A 23,582-nucleotide genomic window follows, 5' to 3' on the forward strand; every position below is an offset into this window, starting at 1 on the left:
ACCAAACAAAATAGGACTTTATTAAATGGATCCAATGCTGTTTTTATAAACAGATGGCTCTAATGACACCAGCTTAAAATTCTACATAAATCTTTGTAAAACCTGCAAGTAAATGCCTTACATTTATAAATAATATCCCTTCAGCAAGTAAGTGATAATGCATTGAAATAGTGAAATCTACTCTCCGTGTCTTTAATAACAAAAATGTGTAGTTTTTCTATCCAGACATACTGATTAGTTAATGACACAAAAATTGTACTTTCAAAATTTTCCAAAGCACAAAGAAAAAATGGATAAAATTAGGCTTCATCTAAACAATTTTTTATACATCAAAGGACAGTCTCAAGAGTGTGCCCATACACACACACACACACACACACACACACACACACACGGAGAAAATACTCTGAATTATATACCTAAATGCCATCCAGATACATGCAAAAAACCAAACAAAAACCAAAACCAAACAAAAACCTCCTAGAACTCAACAATAAAAAGTAATCTAATTTAAAATAGGCAAAGTTTTTGGACATTTCTCCAAAAACATTCAAGTAACCAATCCTTATCATTAGACTTAACAAAACAGAAATTAAAACCATAATGAAATGGATGTTATTTCATATCCTCAAAGATAGCTGTAGCAAAGGGAAAAAAAGAAAATTCCAAGCATTGTCAAGGGTACGGAGAAACCAGAGCCCTTATACACTGCTGATGGGGCTGTGAAATGCCTAGCAGTCACTGTGAACAACCAAACAGAATTATCACATGACCCAGCAATTCCACGGCGAGGTACAGTTGATGCTCCGTATCTGTGGATTCAGTCTCTGCAGATTTGCCTATTTGCTATAATTTACTTGAAACTCCCAAATAATGCTTGTGGTATTTTCAGAGCCACAGAGACATGCTACTGCAGTGGTGAGAGACCTGTGTTGCTGCTGCACATGTCCTAGCAGAGGACAAACAAGGTGATGCTCTTAAGTTTGCCTGTCATACTGCAAATGAGTCTCTCTAGCAGTTTATTAGTGTTACATTTTTCTTTTTCTAAAAATATTTATTTTTATTTTATGTGTATGTGTGTATTGCCTGCATGTATGGAAGTGCACCCGTGTCATTCAGTGCCCGCAGAGGTCAGAAGAGGGTGTCGGATCCCCTAGAACTGGAGTTACGGACAGTTGTGAACTTCCATGTGGGTGCTGGGATATGAACCTGGGGTCTTCTGCAAGAACATTCAGTGTTCTTAACCTGTGAGCCATCTCTCCAGCCCTAGTGTTACATGACCTGCAGGTGCATTGCTGAAGTGCTGACTGGTGTTTTTAAGTGCAAGAAGGATGTAATGTGCATATGTGTGAAATAAACATTTTTTAGGTCCAAGTGACAGTGATGTTAGACACTGAGAGCAATGGTAAATGAATCAATAATATGCATTAGAGAGGATGTCTTTAAACAGAAACAGAAAACCAGGTTATGTATTGATTATTGATGAAAATATTGTGACCATGGGCTCACAGGAATATCATTCTATATTTCTAGAAATGATTCAGTATTGACTAATTATTTCCAGTGACTATATGGACATAACTACCACAAATAATGAGAACTGACTGTGTACCCAAGAAAACTGAAAACATATTCATGCAAAAACGTGTACATGAATATTCACAGCAGTTTTATTTTTAACAGCCAAAAAAGTAGAAACAACCTGCTTGTCCATTGGATGGTTAATGGATAAACAATATGTTATTGCTGTATCTTTCCAATACAGTGCTCTTCAGCCATGAAAAGAGTACATGTTACAACATGAGTAAACCTTGAAAACCTTAAGCTAAGTGAAAGCCAGAAACAAAAGGCCAACTTCATTTATATGAAGTATCCAGAACCGGCAAATCCAGAGACAAAAAGTGTGTTAGTGGTTGCCAAGGATTGTTGACAGGATCTGGGGAGTGGCTGCTAATCGGTATGGAGTTTCTTCTTGAGTGATGAAATGTTTCAGAATTAGATGGTTGCACAATGTTGTGGATACCCACTGAAACGGGCAGATTCTTGGCATGTTAATTATGTCTCATACAGCCAGTGCTTCTCAACTTGAGTGAGCATCAGAAATCCCTGGAGGGTTGTGGGGGATTCACAGATTACTGGATCATGCACTGGGATTCTGATGCTAAAGGTCGTGGACAGGAGATGTAGGGAGGCAGGCTTGAGATTTTGATTTTCTAGGAAGTTTGGGCTGGTGATCTGAGCCATAGTTTAAAAAGAACAGCATTAAAGACAGTGCTTACATGTGCCTAAAGGGCAGGAAAGGTACCTTTCACTTCTAAATCTCCTAAATTTACCTAAAACAGAGTCAGTCTTTGAGAGGTGGGCAAGGTAGCAAGGAAAGAAAGGGAATGAGGTATTTACTTGTGTAAAAATATTAGTCTGTCTTGGGCTGGAGAGATGGCTCAGTGGTTAAGAGCACTGGCTGTTCCTGCAAGAAGACCCAGGCTTGAATCCCTGCACCCACATAGCAGCTAACAATCGTTCATAACTCCAGTTCCAGGGGCTCTTGATGCTCTCTTCTGTCCTCTGTGAGCATTGCATGGCATGGATACACTGACATACATTCAGGCATAAAACTCAAGCACATAAAATAAAAATAAACAATTAAAAAATATTAGTCTCTAAAGTTGTAGAGTCTGCTGATTTCAGGTCATATACACTCTAAATACTGTAACAGCTAAAAATCCTCAAGAAAAAAATGAATCAAATAATTAAATTTAAAATGAAGGTATTTTAACATCCTTTGGTCACCTGAACAGTACTTTGGTTTAGTTTATTAAAATGCCTATTCCCAGCAAGGCGTGGTGGCACACGCCTTTAATCCCAGCACTCGAGAGGCAGAGGCAGGTGGATCTCTGTGAGTTCAAGGCCAGCCTGGTCTACATAGTGAGTTCCAGGACAGCTGGGGCTACAGGGAGACCCTGTCTCAAAAAGACCAAAAAAAAAAAAAAAAAAAAAAAAAAGCCTATTCCCGTTTCATTGTGGTTATCCTTGCAAAAAATGAAAATAAAGGCTCTACAGTGGATTTCATAAATGACTTTAAGAAGCTCCTTTAAGTAGTTGCAGTATTGCAGAAACCAAAGTCCTAATTCTCCAACTCACAAAGTAAATCCTTATTTGCATTTTTAGCAGTTATTGATTTGTATATCTGATTACCTTTAAAATTTGAAGCCTGGTACAAGCAGATACATGAAAGTGTCCTGGTATTATCACATGGTACACAATACCATTTTATAAAAAATAATCATGATTATTTCTAGTCCCTTCAGCATGTTTCTCAACATTATTTAGAGCAAGATGGAAAGTGCTTAGTGACTTAACATTTGAGTATTTTCTAAAAACAGTGTCTTACTTTGATTGCACAATTTAGAATCTTCACTGTAAAACTGGGAAGAGCATTGGAGAGTCTGAGGGAAGGGGGCTGGAGGAAGAGGCATACATGGGATTCTCTAAAAAGGGAAAACATTGCTACTCATCAACACATGTATTTTTATTTATATTTATTTTATGTGTATGAGTATTTTACATACATGTATATTTGTACCATGTGTACAATGCCCACAGAGGCCAGAAGAGGTTGCTGGATCCCCTGGACCTGGAGTTATAGGTGGTTGTGAGCAGCAAGGGCTCTCAATCTCTGTGCTCACTCTCCAGGCCCACTATTAACACACTCTTCCTCAGCTGAACCTAGTCCAAACTGCAATTCCAGATTTTGTTATATAATGCTTATTAACTGGAAACCCTATTTATTCCTTTTCTAAGTGTTAAGCGTTAAAATAGTAACCAGTGGGTAAACCAGGTTCAAAGCAGATCAGTGTTTCAGAAGAGTTTTTTGTTTTGTTTTTGTTTGTTTTTCAGTTTGGTCAAGTCAATAGTAATTTTCAAGTATAAGTTCACAAAAACTAACCACAATATTTCATGCTGTATTTTAATGTTCCTTGAGCACAAGAAACTTCACACCAGAATATGAGGCAGCTCAAATCACAGTTTAGGACAGGGAGGCAACCGGTGAAGACCTAGAATCCAGTCTCAGCCCTCTCTCTCTCTCAGCTCCGTAACCCACAACCAGTCATTTAATCCACGTGCTACATTTTCCATCTACAAAATTCAAATGTTAGAAAGTTTTTATGAATTTGGGGGTCACTATAAATAGATAAATCCCAGTTTACTATTTAAAATTGGATCACTTAAGACTATATTTTCAAGGTTATGTTATCAAATTTGGTGCAAGGGGCATGTTGCAGGTAAACTGTAGCAAAATAATCAGGGGATATTGAATTCCTTCTGCTGAATTTGGAAGTGTGCATCAATCTTATATGCTCTTCTTATCTGACAACTCTCAGCTGTTAATCTTCCTATCCCATTTCCTATAAAAATTCTATCTCCAAAATCTGTAATTCTAAATGAAAAGTGTACTGTGGCATTCTCAGCTCCCAGTCACACTCCTCCCCTTCCCGGAGCTCCAGCCCTAACCTATCCAGGCCCCTGGCTGTTCTTACTTGCTTGGCACGGCTTTGCTTCACCATCACACCAGGCTTGCAGAAACCTCCCCAAACCTGCTCTCTGAGCCCCCTCAGGTCTGGGGATGTTAATGAAGACAGCCTCCAGAAAGGGAAGGAGACCTAAAAACCAGGGTCACCTCTGGAGACCTGTCCATGCTGCTCTGATTCTCATTTGCTGAGTCTCCACTGAAATCCCAAAGAATGCCAAAAGCTCTCCCATGGTCCCCACTCAAACACTCCTGGCAAGTAACACTATATGTTTTCAGGGAAGAGAAGGACACTTGGACTACAAATTTCTTTGCCATTGCCATTTCTACCTCAATTGTTCTCTAGAACATATCCATTATCACTCAAAATACCTAATCTTCTTTCTTAACTATTTACATATGAGACCTCTGCTATGTGAAAAGGCAGTCACATGCCACATGGGGCTTTTTCATTTTAAATAAAGTTACATGAAAAGAAATTAGAATTTCGTGCCCAATTGCACTCAGTACCACTCTTCAAGTACTCCATGGCCACATGTGACTCCTAGCTGAATAGGACAGTGCAAGCGCAGTTCCCACCAGGGCACACAGTACTGCACGGCACCCTCCAGCTCTTTGCCTTGTCACATGCTCCTTCAAGCCCATCTTCATCTTTCCCTCTTTATTAACTCTTTCACTTACAAAAACTTGTTTCATTTTCTAGCCTAAAAGAATTCCTTTCCTTGGGCTGCTGGTCATTGGGCTGCCTGACCCACCTTTCCCTGTCCATCCATTACAGACATCACCCAAGCTGTACCCCACCGTCTGCCTTCTCTTACAATCCTACCACTATCTAATACAACTGTTGTTTCCAAAATGAAATTTGGCAGTCCTTTTTCAATACTCAGTTTTGTTTGGATTTTTTTCACTTCCCAACCCTGCTGGCAAGTCTTTCTCCTTAACTCAGTTCCCAATATTCTAATATTCTCTACCTTATTAACCTCTACTGCATTTCCTTAGCCGATCCCCTGAATTTTCTTTTTCTAAATCCTGAATGAGACCTCCTCTCTGCTGCTTCCCGTCTTAGCATCACACTCAGTCTCTGGTGTAAGTTTGACCCACAGCTCTCGCTGCCCAAGGACATTTCATTGCTTGTCCCAGTAGCAGTTCAAGCTCACCAATCAGAGACAAAACTGTCAGCATCAAAGAACTTCTGGATTTTTCCTATTTTTATCCACTCTGTCACTTAAACCCACAAATTTCACTTCAACATTTATTTATGGACCCTGGGAGTCATCTTTGACCTCTAAGCAACTAGAACTTCATTGATTCCTTCCCAAACCCTAGGCATTGTCACCTTCCCAGTCCATCCCACTCCCTCAGCCACCTTAGTTTCCCTTGAATATAGTTACAATGGTCTTAATAGTGTAATCCAATGTATGGTTTCACACCTTTCCAAACTAACCAGCACAGAGTTTCCAGATTCATCAGCATAAGAGACAAATCAAGCTGCTCTTCCATCAATGCAAGAAAGTTTAACCATTTTAGCAGGAATGCAAGATCCTCTGTTATCAATGTCCTTTCTCTTCCCCAGTCAGATGCCCTCCAAACAGATTTTGCTTTAGCCCTTGTGCTGGGAGTGTGTAGCTCGGTGTTAGTTAGTGGGCTAGCCTGGCATGCCAGAGGCCCTGGATTCAGCATGTGGGATGCTGAGTCAGATCACAGAGGAAGTCTGCACATACTTTCTCTGTGCTTATTCTAGTGCTTCAACTAGCAATGACCTTTAATTATTTTCCAAGTTCCCACAATCCTGTTCCTTGTAAAGGATGTGGCCAACAGCATGTCTTCCCGAAGCCTTTGCTGACTGCCTAAACCAAAAACCCTGTCATCCTACTCTAACTTACACGACTCCAAATTCTCACCGTTTAGCATATACCAAGTTTTAAAATTTTTCTAAGGGCCATTTGTACACCCTTTTTCCCTTCTTGATCTACACTTAAAGGCACAGGTTCTACACCTATTTAATCTTTAGAGCTTTAAGTAAGGTGTATAAAGTACATTATACTATGTGCTAGGTTAAATATTTACACTTGACAAATGTCTACTTAACAAATGACATTTCACATTTGTTACTATTACTTGTATCACATTCTTTAATATGCAGAATGTTATATTGAAATATAGTCTATGTAATAAAACAGTATACAGAATCCTACTTCTCTGCTGACTTATATGGGCCCCAGGGGCCATTCTCACTGTGGCTGTGAGAAAGAAACAATAGCAAGATTCAATATACTTTAGATCTGACTGCAGCATGCTGTGTGTTATTCTCTGCTTTAAATTTTGAGTACTAAACCATTACTGAACACTAAGGAATGACAGCAACTAGCTAGTCATCCTTCTTCCAAACCAGCCCTGGTCACTTCAGGAGCAAGCCTATTCTTCGATAGTTTTGAAACTTTCATTTCATTTGTGTGGTAGGACTTTCTTTGGTATTAACAAAAATATTTTAAAACAAACCAAAAGAATGATTTTTCCTTCACAGTGAGTCATTACAGGTACTAGTCTAAAATGAAATGGAGATCTTTTTTAAAGGTTAAAAACTCATTCAATTTTATGTCTTACAGCGTTTATACTGAGTTCAATATTATATAACTGTATTAATTCAACTGTGAACCTAGAAACTTACAGCCACGTGTGAAAGAGAAGTACTCTTGCTCTGGAGTGTGTTACTGAATATGTTAAAGCTATAATGAAATGCTTCTTCTAATCATGTAGTTATTAAAATTTTTTTTTTAAACTTTACTTCAAAAAAAGTAAAAAATAAATAAAAAAGTAAACTTTCTATTTAATCACTTGTTAATCTGATTTCTGTAATAAAGTGCGATGGAAATATGTGAATGCAGGAGTCTTGGGGTGTTTATTCCTTTTGTCCTTTGCTGTTTTAAATTTATTTTTATTTTATGTGTATGAGTGCACCAAGTGAGTGCAGTGCCTATGGAGGCCAGAAGAGGGCATTAGATCCCTTAGAACTAATTACAGACAGTTGTTAGCCACCGGGTACTGGGAACCAAACTCAGGTTCTCAGGAACACGAGCCAGTGCTCTTGATTGCCTCACTGACTGCCTCACCATCTCTCCAACCCCTAGGTCCTTTTCATGTTTTGATTAAAAATCTGGAAACTATATGCATCTTATCAATAACACAAAAAATATTTTGATCATCCAGAATGAAATTCACTTAATATTGATCAATAAGCTACCAAACAGTCTAACAGAGATCAGAAACTGGAGCACATATTTTAAAGGAAAAAGCACGAATACCATAGGTTTCAAAGAAACAGCACCATAGTCTTCCATATTAATTATTTTTAATATTATTAAAAACAGTATTTAAAAAATTGCTACTAAAAAAATCTTTTTAGCCGGAACCCAAGCCTGGCACAGACCCTTGATCCTAGCACTTGGGAGGTGGAAGTAGGAGGATCAGGAGTTCAAGGTCACCTTCCACCACTGCAGAACAAGTTCAAGGCCTGCTTTTCTCAAAATAACAAAGGAATAAACAAACAAGCCGCACCCTTTTAAGGTAAAAGCTCAAACAAGGTCAGTTCATTACAGGTTCCACATTTGTCTTTAAGGAGAGCCTACCTGTCAGGCAAAGCTCAGTATTAAGTTTCAGAGGGGAGAAAGATCAGATTTGATAGTTTTATATGAAAAAAAAAAGCCAAAACATTTCAGCCATTACAAAAAAGACTGCAGATGATTATCTGAGAATATAATCTTATGATGTACAAGGTTTTAAAAATAAAGCCTAACATTAACAGACTCTGGCCAGCTTCCAAAATATTTCTGGTTTGCAATATAGGATTTCAAACTGAGATGCTTAACTTTTACAATAGAAGTTCTTGGCAGGAAATCTACTGCTAAAATGAAGATGAGTATATCTTGGCTTTAATCTAATTAGAACATTCTCTTAATGGTTTCAGTTATATTTTGTTGCTAAGCTCTGAAATGAATTTAAACCAAAGTAGTGTGTACATATTAAGAGGGATTATGATGACTAATGAGCTGAAAATTTTCTTTAAGTCAGACTCTAAATGTTTATGGAAAAAGTTACGTTTACCTTCTTTACCTCATTAAATAAAAATATGTACAAGTTAATTTTCTAAAACTTAGACACTGTAGGAAATTAAATGTCATTTGAATATAAACACTTGTAATTGCTAAGACTTAGATTAACTTAACACTGACACTTCACATTCTCTGATATAAAATGAAGTGGTACAGAAAAGAGTAAATAAAATGAAAGCCCTCTTTATTATACTTTTTATAATGCATGATATTTTTCACAAGAAAAGACACTTAAACTACCCAACTGCTAAGATAGAAGACATGCGAGTTAGGTATTTCATGAATGTAGAGGGAGTTGTTTTATATGTTGAAAACACATGCATTAGTTATTCAAAAGTTCAAACAGTTCAAAATTGTGAAAGTCATACTCTATCTTCCTTCAGAAATTTGTTTATATGAAATAACATTCTGTGAGATGGCTATAAAAAGATAAGAAATAAAGTAGTAACAAGTGCTTATGTCAGAATTCAAAAATATGAAAAACACACAAAATATTCCAAAAGGCTTAAAATGGAGGCCTGGCAGAAAGAAAGCATTAAGCTTGAGTCTTGGAAGGAAAGAGGGACCTTAATATCTTCAAGGGCAGCATTGTCGGTAAGCTTGGCAAAGCCATTCAGAGAACACTGGAATTAGCTGGTGACATGCCTGCAGTCCCAGCTACTCAGGAGGTTGAAGCAGAAGGATTACATGAGTCCAGGAGTTCAAAGCTAGCCTATATAACAAAGTAAGATCCCCATCTCAAAAACAAACACCACCAAACAACACTAAAACAAAAGCCATGATGACAACTCTTGTGCTCTGTAAGGAGGCACTTCAAGACCAAGGCATCCAGTTACCACCAGCCTGGGCAAATCCTAGTTGACCACAACCATCCATGAGTGGTAGACTTTACTGGGACCATCATAATGTTTCTCCTGGGTGAAGAGTGCTCCAGCTCTAGTGTTGTGGCATGTGGCTGGGACATCCCCCTAGCCTTGGGATGTCACTGGGGCCAGAGCCTAGAGACAGCATGGTAACTGTCTCAAGAGAAGAAACAGGGTTTCTTTGTTCACATTTTCCAGGTGCCACTCATAACCTAGGACTGCAATCCTTCTGATGAAAATGGAAGAGGAGAAGGTCTCAGCTGAGTTTAAATACTTCCACTTCTTAATAACAAAACACAATTTAAAAAATCACACAACACACAAGTCAATGCTTTAGGCACTGAATTGGTAAACAAAGGCCAAAGAAGACAGGCATCTTCAACCTCTACACCTAAGAGTCATAGAACAAGGGATGAAGAGAACACTAACGCATCTTTCAATTCTCATCAATGAAGCTCCCTCATGCAGCAGAGGGCCAGGAACACAAAAGGCCACAAATGGCCAAAACACAGAGAATAAGAGTCGGCAGAGTGTGGGTCCTTGGATAGGCTCCTAAGTGTCAGCATGCACAAGACCCACACAAAACTTAGGCAGACAAAAACCCAGCACAGAATTGTGGAAAAGAACAGCAGGCCCCAATCTTGGTCAAAGAATTACTGGCAGCTGATTACTGCTGGGTGAGGAAAGGCTGATCTTCTTGAAGGGAGAGACTCTAGACAGCCTGACTAAATCTGGGTGGATGATCTTGCACTGAGGGACATCTCAGGACACTAACTTTACATAATAGACCTTAACACAAATGACAGAATGTATTAACTCCAGTTGGGGGGGGGGGCTATGGGAAGGTGTCAAAGGGGAAGGGGAAGGGGGTATAAAGATGATTTTATGTAGGAAATGCACAAAAGTTCAATAAAAAAGAAGACTGGCATCCTGATTCTTTGACTACAAAGTAGTAACAACAAAAATAAGCTTATACTATTATTTTTTTAAACTACGTGTGCTGTGTGTGTGCACGCATGTATGCATGTTCAAAGTACAACTTTGTACTTCATAGTTCCAAGTTATTTAGCAATAAGATACCACCAAGATGATCTTTGACTTAAAAAAAAGCAAAGAAAAGCAAAGCAAAATTACAGAAGTACCCATCACCATCCTGTTAGTACTAGCATTCAGTACAGTACTGTGCACAGAAGTGCCCATCACCATCCTGTTGTATTCAGTACAGTACTGTGCATAGAAGTACCCACCACCATCATGTTAGTACTAGTATTCGGTACAGTACTGGGCATAGAAATACCCATCACCATCCTGTTAGTACTCATATTCAGTACAGTACTGTGCACAGAAGTATCCATTACCATCATGTTAGTACTAGTACTCAGTACAGTACTGTGCAGAGGCCTGTCATCAATAGTTCCTTACAGGATAAGATAAAGAAGAACTGGAGCAGCTGAGAAGCCACAGAATCCATACACGCAAGCTCTGTTTGGAAAGTGAAAGCATCTGCCCTGCTGAGTTACCAAACAGTATTGCTTTCCTGGATGTCTCAGTCAAGGACACGAATTCTTAATTATGTACTCCATCTAATCTGAAGTCATACTCCCCCACATACACTGTCAGCACAGCTCTCAGTCACAATGAAGGAATGCACAGTTATACACTCCCCTTCCCATTCCTATGGGACATTAGGCAATGCAGCACTAATTCCCTCCTCTGCCAAGGGTGATGCCTTGGTAATACATTCCACACCCTGCTGGCTCTGCAAGGAGTCATACCTAGCATCAAGAAACAAGCTCACACCCTTTATATAGGAACAAGTGGAATTGTCACAACTTCTAAAATAATCCTTAATCTCCTATAACACTAAAAATGTACCTTTACTTACACAAAAGAATGGTAACTTTGTGAGGGAGTCAGGTCAGGTCAGTACAATGGCTCAGGAGATAAAAGCATTTACAGCACAAGCCTGACCACCTGAGTTTGATCTCTGGAACTCAAGGCAGAAGAAGAGAACTGACTCCTGAACGTTGTCCTCTGACCTCAACACTCTCACTGTGGTACACATGTGACTACAAGTGTATACACACACACAATAACATTTAAAAAAAAAATTGCAACTTTTGGAAGCAATTACTTGTCCCAATCTCTGATTATACTATGCTAGCTATCTGCCATTTTAACAATACCTGAAATGATTTAATCAACTATACCAATCAGCTTTCTGTCATTATAACGAATATCCTAAATAAGCAGAGACCTAAAACATACGGAGAAAAGGCCTGCTTGGGCTATGGTCTATAGGTTTCAATAAATGCTTGACTGCCTCATTGCTGTTGGGCCTGTGGTGAGGCAGGACATCATGGCAGGAGCACAGAACAAAACTACTCACTTCATGGCCAGCATGCAAAAGGGAGGAAAAGGAAAGGGACCTACATCCTCTTCAAGGAACTCAGTTAGGCCCCACATCTTACAGGTTCCACCACCTCTTGCCGGTGCCCAGCTAGGGACCTAGCCTTAAGCAGATGGCACTCTGGGAGACTGTTAGCAGTCACTACTGACACACTGGCAAAAGCCACTCAGCAGCAGTGCTCAGGACAGCTATAGCCGACCACGGATTAAGACAGTCCAGAGTAAACGAAAGAGCTGCCTTTATTACTATGTTCCTAACTTCTTCCTCTCTTGGACACTGATAAAGACTGGATTTTATTCAGCTTTTCCTAGCATTTCTTAGAGGGGTATGGCCCCATACTCCAGATCAACAGTATTTGCAGTGTCTGTTATCACACTGATAAATTATTATGCCCTTTTCCTTTAGTTCATTAAATCATTTATTATATGTATGAATGTGTATGCACACACATACTGGTACATGAATAGAGGTCAGAGGACAATGTACAGGAGTCTGTTCTTTCCTTCCTTCATATGGGACCTGCAGCTGGAACTTGGGTCATCAGGCTTGATGGCATGCTCTTTTACCTGCTGAGCCATTTCGTCAGCCTCCCTATGCCCATTTAGAGAGTAAGTGAAAGAGGAAAAGGTTTTGTTGATGCACCTTAGCTCCAAGTGGGGATCATTTGTTTTACTCCTAAAGTTGTAGATGAGAGAGAATATTTTCTTTTCAATATTTTCAGAGGTCTGTCTGCCACTGGTGTTTTGCTTATCCAAGCATACAGACGCTTTCTTTCGGTGCAGGTGTTCTGAAGGAAATCAAACTCTTTATTAGCAGGATCAAGATTTAAGTATTCAGAAGGAACTTTTGAAAATTAAAAACTGGGGCTGGAAAAGTCTGCCTGTGCCCTTTTGAGAGGGGAAGAGAAAGAAGAAACAGAAGGGAAGGTCCTGGTGACCATGCCATCTTTCTGAAAGCAAAATCCCTAAAGCTATTCTAGAGAAAACATAAAATCCATTAATAACAATGGACAGATCATAGAAGAAAATTTGTTTTCTGATTCCAACTTCAAAGCATAAATGTGCCTTTGTTGCATCTTTTGTAGGCAATTAAATTTGCATGTAGCAATACATGTTTATTTCTATTTACCCAAGGCTTCCTAACACAGTTAATTCTCTTTAAAAAAAGATTTTTTTATGTGTATGAGTGTTTTGCCTACATGTATGTAAATGCACTAAGTGCATGCAATGCCCACTGAGGCCAGAATAGGACATCTGATCCTTTGGAACTGAGTTGTCAACCATTTTGTGGGTGCTGGGAACTGAACCCAGGTCTTCTGCAAAAGCAGCCAGTGCTCTTAACCACTGAGCCATTTTCTAGCCCCTTCTTTTAATTTTCAAAAGTTCCTTCCGAAACCTTAAATCTTGATCTGCTAATAAAGACTGAGGAATTTAATGGTTTCCTCAGAGCATGTACACTCAAAGAAAGGATCTGTAGGTGTGGGTGAGAAAAGACCAGCTGTGTGTACAGCCCTCGCCCACTATGTATGTTCAGAATACATTTGAAAAAAAGTAAAGTATTCTCACTCTCATCTACAAATTTAGGAATAAAGCAAATTATCCCCACTTGGATCTAAGGTGCATCAAGAGAAGTGGGAATTACATAAAGAAAGGAGGAATGTTTTGACCTCAAATTTTGTAAGTTATCCTAGGTTCCCTTTCTCCCTCTCTCATTCACTCCCCTCATGCTGAGGTGTGAACTGGGGTCTATAGGGTATTAGGCAAATTTTCTACTACTGAGCTATATCCCCAGCCAACTATTTTATTTTTGGATGTGGAGGTGAGATTTTTTTTAAATTAATTTGCTTAAATTTTTTTTTTGCGAATTTCATACAATATATTTTGAACCTATTTAGATCCCTCCCATATCTGCACCCCCTTTCTAGTCCCCCACCAAATTTCTGGACACACACATACACACATACACCCACACACGTATGCCTATAGTTGTGTGTGTGTGTATGCCTGTAGAGTCAGATTTGTGTCTTCAAATGCCCTGGGTTCATCCACTGGAGCCTAGTCAGCCTACCAAGAGTCTCACTCTTAAATGAGACTTAATCTCCCCTGCCCAGCAGTCATCAGTTGCCAGTAGTTCCTCAGATAAGTTTGAGGTTTCTTACCCACTTCCCCAAGTCTATGTTGGGATTTTGTCTGGTTTGAGCTCATGTGGGACTTGTTCATATTATCAGCACTGCTATGGGTTCTTATGAGAACTGACCAGCTGTCTGGAAAACTCTGTTTTCTTGTGGTCATCCACCTCTTCTGGCTCTTACAATCTTCCCATCCCCTCTTCCGCAATGATCCCTGAGCCTTAGGAGGCAGAAGTTTGATATAGGTGTACTATTCAGGGATGAGCACTCTGCAGCCTCTTATTCTCTGTACACTGACCAGTTGTGGTACTCTGTGTTAATCATCATCTGCTGTATAAAGAATCTTCTCTGCTGAGATGCATTAATATATGGGTATAACAATAAGTCACTCAAAATCGGTTTAATTCTGTATCTATTTAGCAGAATAGTTGTATTCAGTTTTCTCCCATGGCCTGTGGGCTGCCAGCCTCAGGCTCATAGGCCTGATATCAATCTCAGGTATGGGCTCCATCCTTTGAAATGGACCTTAAATCCAAGTAGAAAATAATTGGTTACTCCTAGAATATTAATGCCACTATTGCAAAAGTAGCCATATCTTACAGGCCAGTTGTTGAAGCTTGCAGAATGTACAGCTGGGTAAAGCTCATGCTAAATTTTCTCTTCAGATAGCTTATACAGCACCCTCCAGCACTATGAAAACTAGGTAATAGAGATGAGGCTCTGAAATCAGTTTGATTTCTCCATGTATGTTCTATAGTTCATGTTTGTAGTGTCTTCAGCAACAGGATCTTACTGTGAAGTTTGGGTAGATCTAATAGTAATACTCCACAAATTATTCCATAAAATAGAAATGAAGGAATACTTCCAAATTCTATGAAGCCAGTATTACTCTAACACCAAAATCAGACAAAAACTCAACAAAAAGAAAAAGTTATAGATCAATCTTTTTGATGCAAAACTTCTCAATAAAATGGAAGGTCATCGTCCCACACCTATCACCCCCTCCAAGGCTCAGGGACTTCTGCAGAAGTTGGTGGAAAGAATGTAAGAGCCAGAGGAAGGGGTGACGTGTTAACTGGAGGTGTCCTCTGACCACTATGCTGGCAAGCTATAGCCACACACCTTTCCCATGTTCATCAAGGAGTCGATGAGGGAGTAATTTACCCCTCCCACACAATTAGTCGAACTTAGTTGAGTGTGGGGGAGGGGCTAAGGATATATAAGCCGAGAATACCTTGAGGCACCTCTCTCACCATTTTGTGCACTGCTGGGAAGTCACAGGATCTATATTTGGGGGGCGCCCACTCTTCTGTAAATAAACCCCCACCTTATGCTCTGTTAGCAAGCCCAATACACTCGTTAGGATTTAAAAAACAAAAAAACAAAAAACAGAGCTCATGGAAACCCTCATTATTCCACCAAAGTTGACCCATGTTGGCAAATCCTTTGGTCTTTGATTTCTTATTCCTATTTTCCCCTCCTTAAACTTCATTGTATATAAATTTTTATGTAACCTCCTTCAGGTTATTTCTGGAAAAATGTGTTTAAAATTGCCTCTCTTTGGAATAAAAAAAAAAGAATCATGAACATTAAAAAGAAAAAAGTTCTCAATAAAATGCTCACAAACCAAAGGCAAGAACATTTCAAAAAGAGTATCCACCATGATCAAGTTAGCTTAGCCTAGGAATGCAGGGATGGTTCAACATATGCAAATCAATAAATGCAATCCACCATATAAACAGACTTCAGAAATCACATGATCATCTCATTAGATGCGGAAAAGACCTTTGACAAAATATAGCATCCATTCGTGATAAAAATAATGGAGAATCTAGGGATGGAGGGAACATATTTCAACAAAATAAAGGCAATATACCACAAGACCAAAGCCAGCATCATACTAAATGAGGAAAAACTGAAAGCATTTGCATTAAAATCTGGAACAAGATAAAGATGTCCACTCTCTCCATTCCTGCTCAATACAGTACGACTTGAAGTCTTATCTAGAGAAAGAAGACAAATGAAGGAGATAAAGAAGATACAAATTGGAAAGGGAGAAGTCAAAGTATCCTTATTTGCAGATGGTATGACTCTATATATAGCACCCTTAAGACTCCATCATAAAACTCTTAGAGCTGATAAGTACATTCAGCAAAGTAACAAGATATAACATTAACACCTCAAATTACTAGCTTTCCTATATATCAGCAACAAACATACTGAGAAAGAAACCCAGAAACGATCCAATTTATATCCTCAAAAGCCATAAAATATCTTGGTATAAATCTACAATGAAGTGAAGGGCTTGCATAATAAAAACATGAAGACAAGAAAGAAATTAAAAAGGATACTAAAAGATGAAAAGACCACCCATGCTCATAGATTGGTAGGATTAATATTGTGAAAATGGTCATTCTACCAAAAGCAATCTACAAATTCAATGCAATATCCATTAAAATTCCAACACAATTCTTCACAGAAACTGAAAATATAATCTCAAATTTCATATAGCAACACACACACACACACACACACACACACAAACCAGCATAGCCAAAATAAACCTGGATAATAAAAGAACTCTGGAGGCATTACTATCTCTGACCTCGAAATGTACTACAAAGCTATAGTAATAAAAACAGCATGGTACTGGCATAAACATAGACACACTGATCCATGGACTAGAACTGGGGACCCAAATTTAAATCCATGCATTTACAGCCACCTGATTTTTGACAAAGGAGCCACAAATACACACTGTAGAAAAGAAAGCATGTTCAACAAATGGTGCTGTGTCAAACTGGACAAGGGCATACAGAAGAATGAAACTAGATCCCTTTTTGTCACCATGCACAGACCTCAACTCCAAAGGGATCAAGGACCTCAAATTCAATATCCTGCATCAGATAGAGAACGTAGGGAATACATTGGAACTTATGGGCACGGGAAAGGACATTCTGAACAGAACTCTTATAGCACAGGCGTTAAGTTTAACAATTGACAACCAGAATCTTATTAAACTAAAAAGTTTCTGTACATCAAAGGACACCATCACTGAGTGCAGAGGGAACCTACAGAATGGGAAAAAAATCTTTACCAGCTATACTCTGACAGAGAGTTAGTATCTAGAACATGCAAAGAACCCAACAAACAAACAAATGAAACCCCAAAATTAAACATCAGAAAAAAAAAAAACCCAAAAGAACCCAATAAAAAATTGGGGTAAGAAGATGAACAGGGAGTTCTCTAAAAATGAAACACAAGTGGTTGAGAAATACTTTTAAAATGTTGAACATCTTTAGTCATCAGGAAAGTGCAAGTTGAAAGCATTTTGATGGGCTGGAGAGATGGCTCAGCAGTTAAGAACACTGGCTGCTCTTAGAAGACCGGGATTTGGTTCCCAGCACTCACATGGCAGCTAACAACTATCCATTGCTCCAGGTCCAGAGGATCTAACACCCTCTTCTGGCTTCAGCAAGCATTGCATGACATTGGTGCACTTATACACATACAGGCAATACACTCATACACATAAAAATAATATTTTTTAAAAAAACACTTTGTAGTAGGGCGTGTTGGCACCCCAGCACTTGAGAGGCAGAGGCAGGCGGATCTCTGAGTTCAAGGCCAGCCTGATCTACATAGTGAGTTCCAGGACAGCTGGGGCTACAGGGAGACCCTGCTTCAAAAAGACAAAACAACAACAACAACAAAAGAACAAAAAAAAACCACTTTGAGATTTCATCTTAGCCCACTCAGAATGGCTAAGATCCAAAAGACAATGACAAATGCTTGTGAGGATGTGGGAAAAAGAGAACTCCGACCCACTGTTGCTGTTAATGCAAACGGATGCGATCACTATGGAAATCAGTGTAGAAATTCCTCAAAAAGCCAGAAATTGATCTACTATTTGATCTAGTCATATCAGGCTTGAGCATATATGTCAAAGACTCTATACTCTATTACAAAAATACCTGTTCAACCATGTTTATTGCTGCTGTTTTCATAACAGCCAGGAATTGGAAACAGATGTGTATCAAGTAATGAGTGGATAATGAAGGTCTGGAACATATACACAATGGAATATTATTCAGCTCTTTAAAAAATAAAATTATGGGGGCTGGAGAGATGGCTCAGCAGTTAAGAACACTGGTTGTTCTTGCAGAAGACCTGGGTTTGAATTCCAGCACTCACATGGGAACTAACAACTGTCAATAACTCCAGTCCCAGGGGATCCAACAGCTTCTTCTGTCCTCTGTGGGCACTGCACGACAGGGGTGCACTTACCTACATGCAGGCAATACACGCATACACATAAAATAAAAATAATAAAATTAACTAAAATAGAAATTATGACATTCACAGGTAAATAGATGGAACTGTAAACAATCATCCTGAGTGAGGTAACCCAGACCCAGAAAAAAAAATGTCACATGGTCTCTCTCATAGCTGGATGCTAGCTTTGAAACCTTAAGTATGCACATTTCAATTTCAAAATTCAGAAATATCAGAACTAATAAATGGCCATAGGTGAGGCCTAAGGGGGAAGATCCAAAGGAGGAGAGGTAGAACGCAATGATATAAAGGGATAAAGAGGGATAATACAGTAGGAAGGGTTTAGTGGGATGGGGAACAGGAGGGCAGGACAGAGGAAGGAGTATAGGAAGGCCTAACACTAAAGGCCTTTAGAAAAAGCCATATGGGAGTCTACTACTATAGAAGCTGCTTAGAGTATACGCATTATAAAAAGAGACAAGGAGTTACCTTGTAACAGGGGGCACTGCTTCTACGAGACACCACAGACTTGAAAAGTAAAACCCCAAATCAGGGAGGGACTCCTTGTTTTGAAGCTGTTGACCAGGCATCACACAGACCAAATAACACTGGCCATTTTAATTTTTATTTACTCCTTCACTGAAGGCTTAACACTACTAATTCACGGCTTCCTTTTAAAAAAGAAAAGTAGTAAAAGAGGAAAAAAGAAAATGAAAGGCATCTGTGAAGGTCGATTACAAAGGAAAATGAGAGTAATTTAAACACTATCAACCAACTTCTTTTTCAAATAAACTCTAACTTGGAAGTTTGCAATATGTAGAATGTGATCTACTAGCAACATCTCCACCTGTAGTGATGCACTTAAGCTAATAATATCTCACATACACTGTTCAGTTCATTAATTGCTTCATTAATAGTCTATAAAAAATAGTCCAGTCTTAATTTCATATTTCATATTTCATATTTCATGTCAAAGGCAAACTTTTAAGAGAATACAAGTAACTACCAAGAACTATCAAAGTGGGGTAAAGGCCACACTCTCACATCAAATAAATCATTTAATGTATTAAGTTCCAGTCATCATTTTTTCTACATTCCAAGACTTTCAAAATATAATGAGAAGATATCTGAAGTACAGGTTGCTTTTGTTTTAGCCTCCTTGTAATAAAAATCAGTCATGTACCCAGTGTGGTGGCACGTGCCTTTAATCTCAGCACTCGGGAGGCAGAGGCAGGCGGACCTCTGTGAGTTCAAGACCAGCCTGGTCTACACAGTGAGTTCCAGGACAGCTGGGGCTCCAGGGAGACCCTGACTCAAAAAGACCAAAAATAAAAAATAAAAAAACAAACAAAAAAATCAGTCATGCAGGTTGAGTCATGCAAATTGCCTCCAAACACCAGACCACACCACACACGCAACCACGCTTAACTCTGACTCCCCTTGCACAGCTGCCAACACCCAAACAAGAGACCACGTCCACATCACACTACCATTTTTCTGACTCAAAATCTTTAGTGAAACCTCAAGTAGCCAAATAAGTTCAACAAAAGTTTACCGAAGCTTAAGGATATACTGTTATTTCCTTTTATTTTTTCTGCTGTCTAACAAACATGAAGAATAAGTCAGTTGAAAAAAAAATCTCTGATTTCAGTTTTTTTTATTTTTATTAACTATAGGATTACAAGAAGCATTTCATTACAGCTTTAACATATTCAGTAACACATTCCAGAGCAAGAGTTTATCTCTTTCACAAGTGGCTATAAGTTTCTAGGTTCACAGTTGAATTAATACAGTTGTACAATAATGAACTCAGTATAAGCCCTGTAAGACATAAAATTGAATGAGTTTTTAACCTTAAAAGAGATCTCCATTTCATTTCAGAATATATTGTTCCTTGCAGAAAGACTCACGGCTTTTGCTACTAAAACTGAGATATTGGCACATGCATCTCTAATCTGTACGTATCTATTACTGGTCATAATCACTATGATCCTTGGCGCCTATGTCTATAGAGTCATCAGGTAGATTTCAATGTTAATGTTTATCACCTCTACTAATTAACCTGACATAAATTTCCATCCTTCCTCCTCAAATAAAATAGTTTTAAAAATTGGTTGATTTTTCTTCTGTATCACACAGAACATCCCAAACCATCTTGTTCAACTATACATGCACTTCCCAGATGGCACACTCCCATAAAGCCCTTATACTCTGATATCCCTGCAACTGTCTGCTGTGTTGTCGGCACCCCAGCCATTCCTCATTACTTGTCCATCTGGTGAATCTAGTCAGCCTATGTAGAGGTCTTTGTTTTAGGAAGGTCAGCTGTTCCTCATCTAGAAGCAATCAGTCATCAAAATTCCTTTGGCTAATACTGGGATCTGCTGTTCATTTTCCCAGTTCTATGCTGGGTTACTATCTGGGAGAACATTTGGCCACCCTGGCCAACAACTCAAAAGAAGGTACTTCCTACCTGGCATTATTGTTATGTAGCCTTCAGCTATGCATACGGACTCTTAAAATATATTGGCCCCTTTAATCTTTGGTTATACTTTCCTTTTGGGTGTTTAAGGCCATACAGTTGGCCCAGATAAACCAATTTATTTGTACTCTTAAGGTCGTTTGAGGATCTGATCCTCAGGGGTCACATGGGCTTGGGAGGAGCCCCTGGCTCCTTTCTTTTACCAGTTCTGCCTATGTGAAGATAAGTCACAGGTCCTGCTCGACCATGGTTGACTTCGCTTGGAAGCATGGAGGAAATGATTCCTCTGTGTTGACCCTCCTCTTTATAGACTGGACACTGGTTCAAGTCCATCTGGTGGGGTCTCCTCGGCCTCCTTGATCAAGAGGACAGGTGACCCACCACAATTACAGGACATTTTGAGAGATGCTCATAGTCCCCTGGAACTAGTTGACCTAGGAGGGCAAGGAGAAAAAAACTATCCTTTACATCCTTCTGACCAAATTACTACAGGCCACAGAGTATGTCTGTTAAACATCCAAGAAGGTTAGTTCCACCAGTCTGGTAATTTTAATTACTGTGTATCATGTAGGTAAATCTTGGGCAAAGACCAATTGTTCTCAGATAAACATTACCTAGACATATGTTTCTTGATCTGCTATGTATAATTTGTCAGTATGTTGTTGAAGTAATATGGCTGCCTCTGGTTTTTAAAACTAGCTAGGTATTATCTCTCGCATTGTCTCATACATCCATCATAGTTTTGGCCCTTAAGGTGCCCCCATTTCCCCCCTTATACCCTTAATAACACCCTTATCCTATGGTCCTACCTCTCTTGAGCTCCTTCTTTACCTTTATCCCCTAGGTTCCTTGTATACCCTTCCCTCCCCGCTCCCTTAAACTAACCCAATTTTTATCTATATCTCCCTTATTAAGGCCTGTTTCCTACTGTTCTTCTCTTTCAGGTTCTTTCTTTTCCTTTACCTCCCTGGTTCCCTTCCATTATCTTGGTTCCTGTAGTTATATCTGGATGCATACTTATCAGGGTTTGGTTCTAGGATCCACATATGAGGGAGACTATATGTCGGGTTTTTTTCTGAGTCTGTGTTACTTCACTTAGTATAACAGTTTCTAGTTCCATCCATTTACCTGCAAATATCATGATTTCATCTTACTTAACTGCTGAGTAAAACTCCATTGTATAAATGAACCACATTTTCATTATCCAGTCGTCAACTGAGGAACACTTAGGGTGCTTCTATCTTTTAGTTATTGTGAAAAGAGCAGCAACATGGATGTACAAGTATCTCTGCAATAGGATGAGTTCTTTGGGTATAAGCCAAGGAGTGGTATAACTGGGTCAAATGGTAGGTTCATCTGTAGTTTTTTAAGAGTTCTCCACACTGCTTCCCATAGGGGTTGAACCAGTTTGCAGCCCCACCAGCAGTGGATGAGTGTTCCCCTTTCCTCACATCCTCTCCAATATTTGGTATCATTTTTTCACTTGATCTTAGCCAGTCTGACTGGGGTAAGATGAAATCTTAAAGTGGTTTTAATTTGCATTTCCCTAATTATTAGTGATATTGAACATCTTTTAAGATGCTTCATAGCCATCTTTACTTCTTCTCTTGAGAACTCTCTGTTCCGCTCCATAGCCCATCTCTTAACTGGGTTATTTCCTGTCTTGATTCTGTTGAGTTTGTTCTATATTCTGGGTGTTAAACCTCTGTCAGATGTGTCGCTGGTGAAGATTTTCTCCTATTCTGTCAGTTTTCTGTTTGCTTCCCTGGTCGTCTCCTTTGATGTACAGAAGCGATTTAGTTTAATGAGGTCCCATTTGTTAATTCTTGCCCTGGTTTCATGAGCAATTGATGTCTGGTTTAGAAAATCCTTTCCTACCCCTATATCTTGTAGGTTTTTGCCAATGTTTTCTTCTAACAGTTTCAGAGTTTCAGGCTTTACATTGAGGTCTTTGATCCATTTGGAATTGACTTTTGTGCAGGGTGAAAGATAGGGGTTTAGTTTCATTCTTCTACATGTGGAGATCCAGTTTTGCCAGCACCATCTGCTAAACATGCTGTCTTTCCTCCAGTGAATATTCTTGGCCCCTTTGTCAAATATCAGGTGGCTGAAATTGCATTTACTCATATTTCAGTCTTCAGTTTTGTTCCATTGATCTATGGGTCATTTGTGTGTCAGTACCATGTTGTTTTTGTGACTATAGCTCTGTAACACACCTTAAAATCTGGTATAGTAATCCCCTCCGCATTGCTGTTAGTGCTCAGAGTTGCTTTGGCTATCTGAGGTCTTTTGTGCTTCCATATGAATCTTAGGATGGTTTTTTTTGGAATTCTGTGAAAAATGTAATGGGGAATTTGACTGGCATTCCGTTGAAGCTATAAATGACTTTTGGTAGGATGATCATTTTTACAATATTAATTCTTCCAATCCATGAGCATAGGAGGTCCTTCCATCTTCTGATGTCTTCCTCAATCTCTTTCTTTAAAGATTTAAAATTTTCATTGTAGAGCTCTTTAATGACTTTGGTCAGGTTTATTCCGAGATATATATATATATTTTTTTGGTAGCTATTGTGAAGGGGAGTGTTTCCATGTGCTCTTTCTCTGATTGCTTGTTATTTGTTATTAGAAAGGTACAGACTCTTGTAGATTAACTTTGTAACCTGCCACTTTACTGAACGTGTTAATCATTTCTAGGACTTTTCTGGTAGAATTTTTGGCATCTCTTAGATATAATATCATATCATCTGCAAAAAGGGATAATTTGATCTCTTCTTTTCCAATTATT

The 23,582-nt window shown here is 39.0% G+C and overlaps 1 protein-coding gene across 9 annotated transcripts in view; it reads right to left on the reverse strand.

Moving 5' to 3' along the window:
- The window catches only part of Disp1 (dispatched RND transporter family member 1), a 214,822-nt gene that overhangs the window by 73,523 nt on the left and 117,717 nt on the right, over window positions 1-23,582 (reverse strand). The gene's annotated exons all lie outside the window — the stretch shown is intronic.

Source organism: Nannospalax galili, unplaced genomic scaffold (genome assembly GCF_000622305.1).
Source record: "Nannospalax galili isolate Female #2095 unplaced genomic scaffold, S.galili_v1.0 scaffold368, whole genome shotgun sequence".
NCBI classification, from domain to species: domain Eukaryota; kingdom Metazoa; phylum Chordata; class Mammalia; order Rodentia; family Spalacidae; genus Nannospalax; species Nannospalax galili.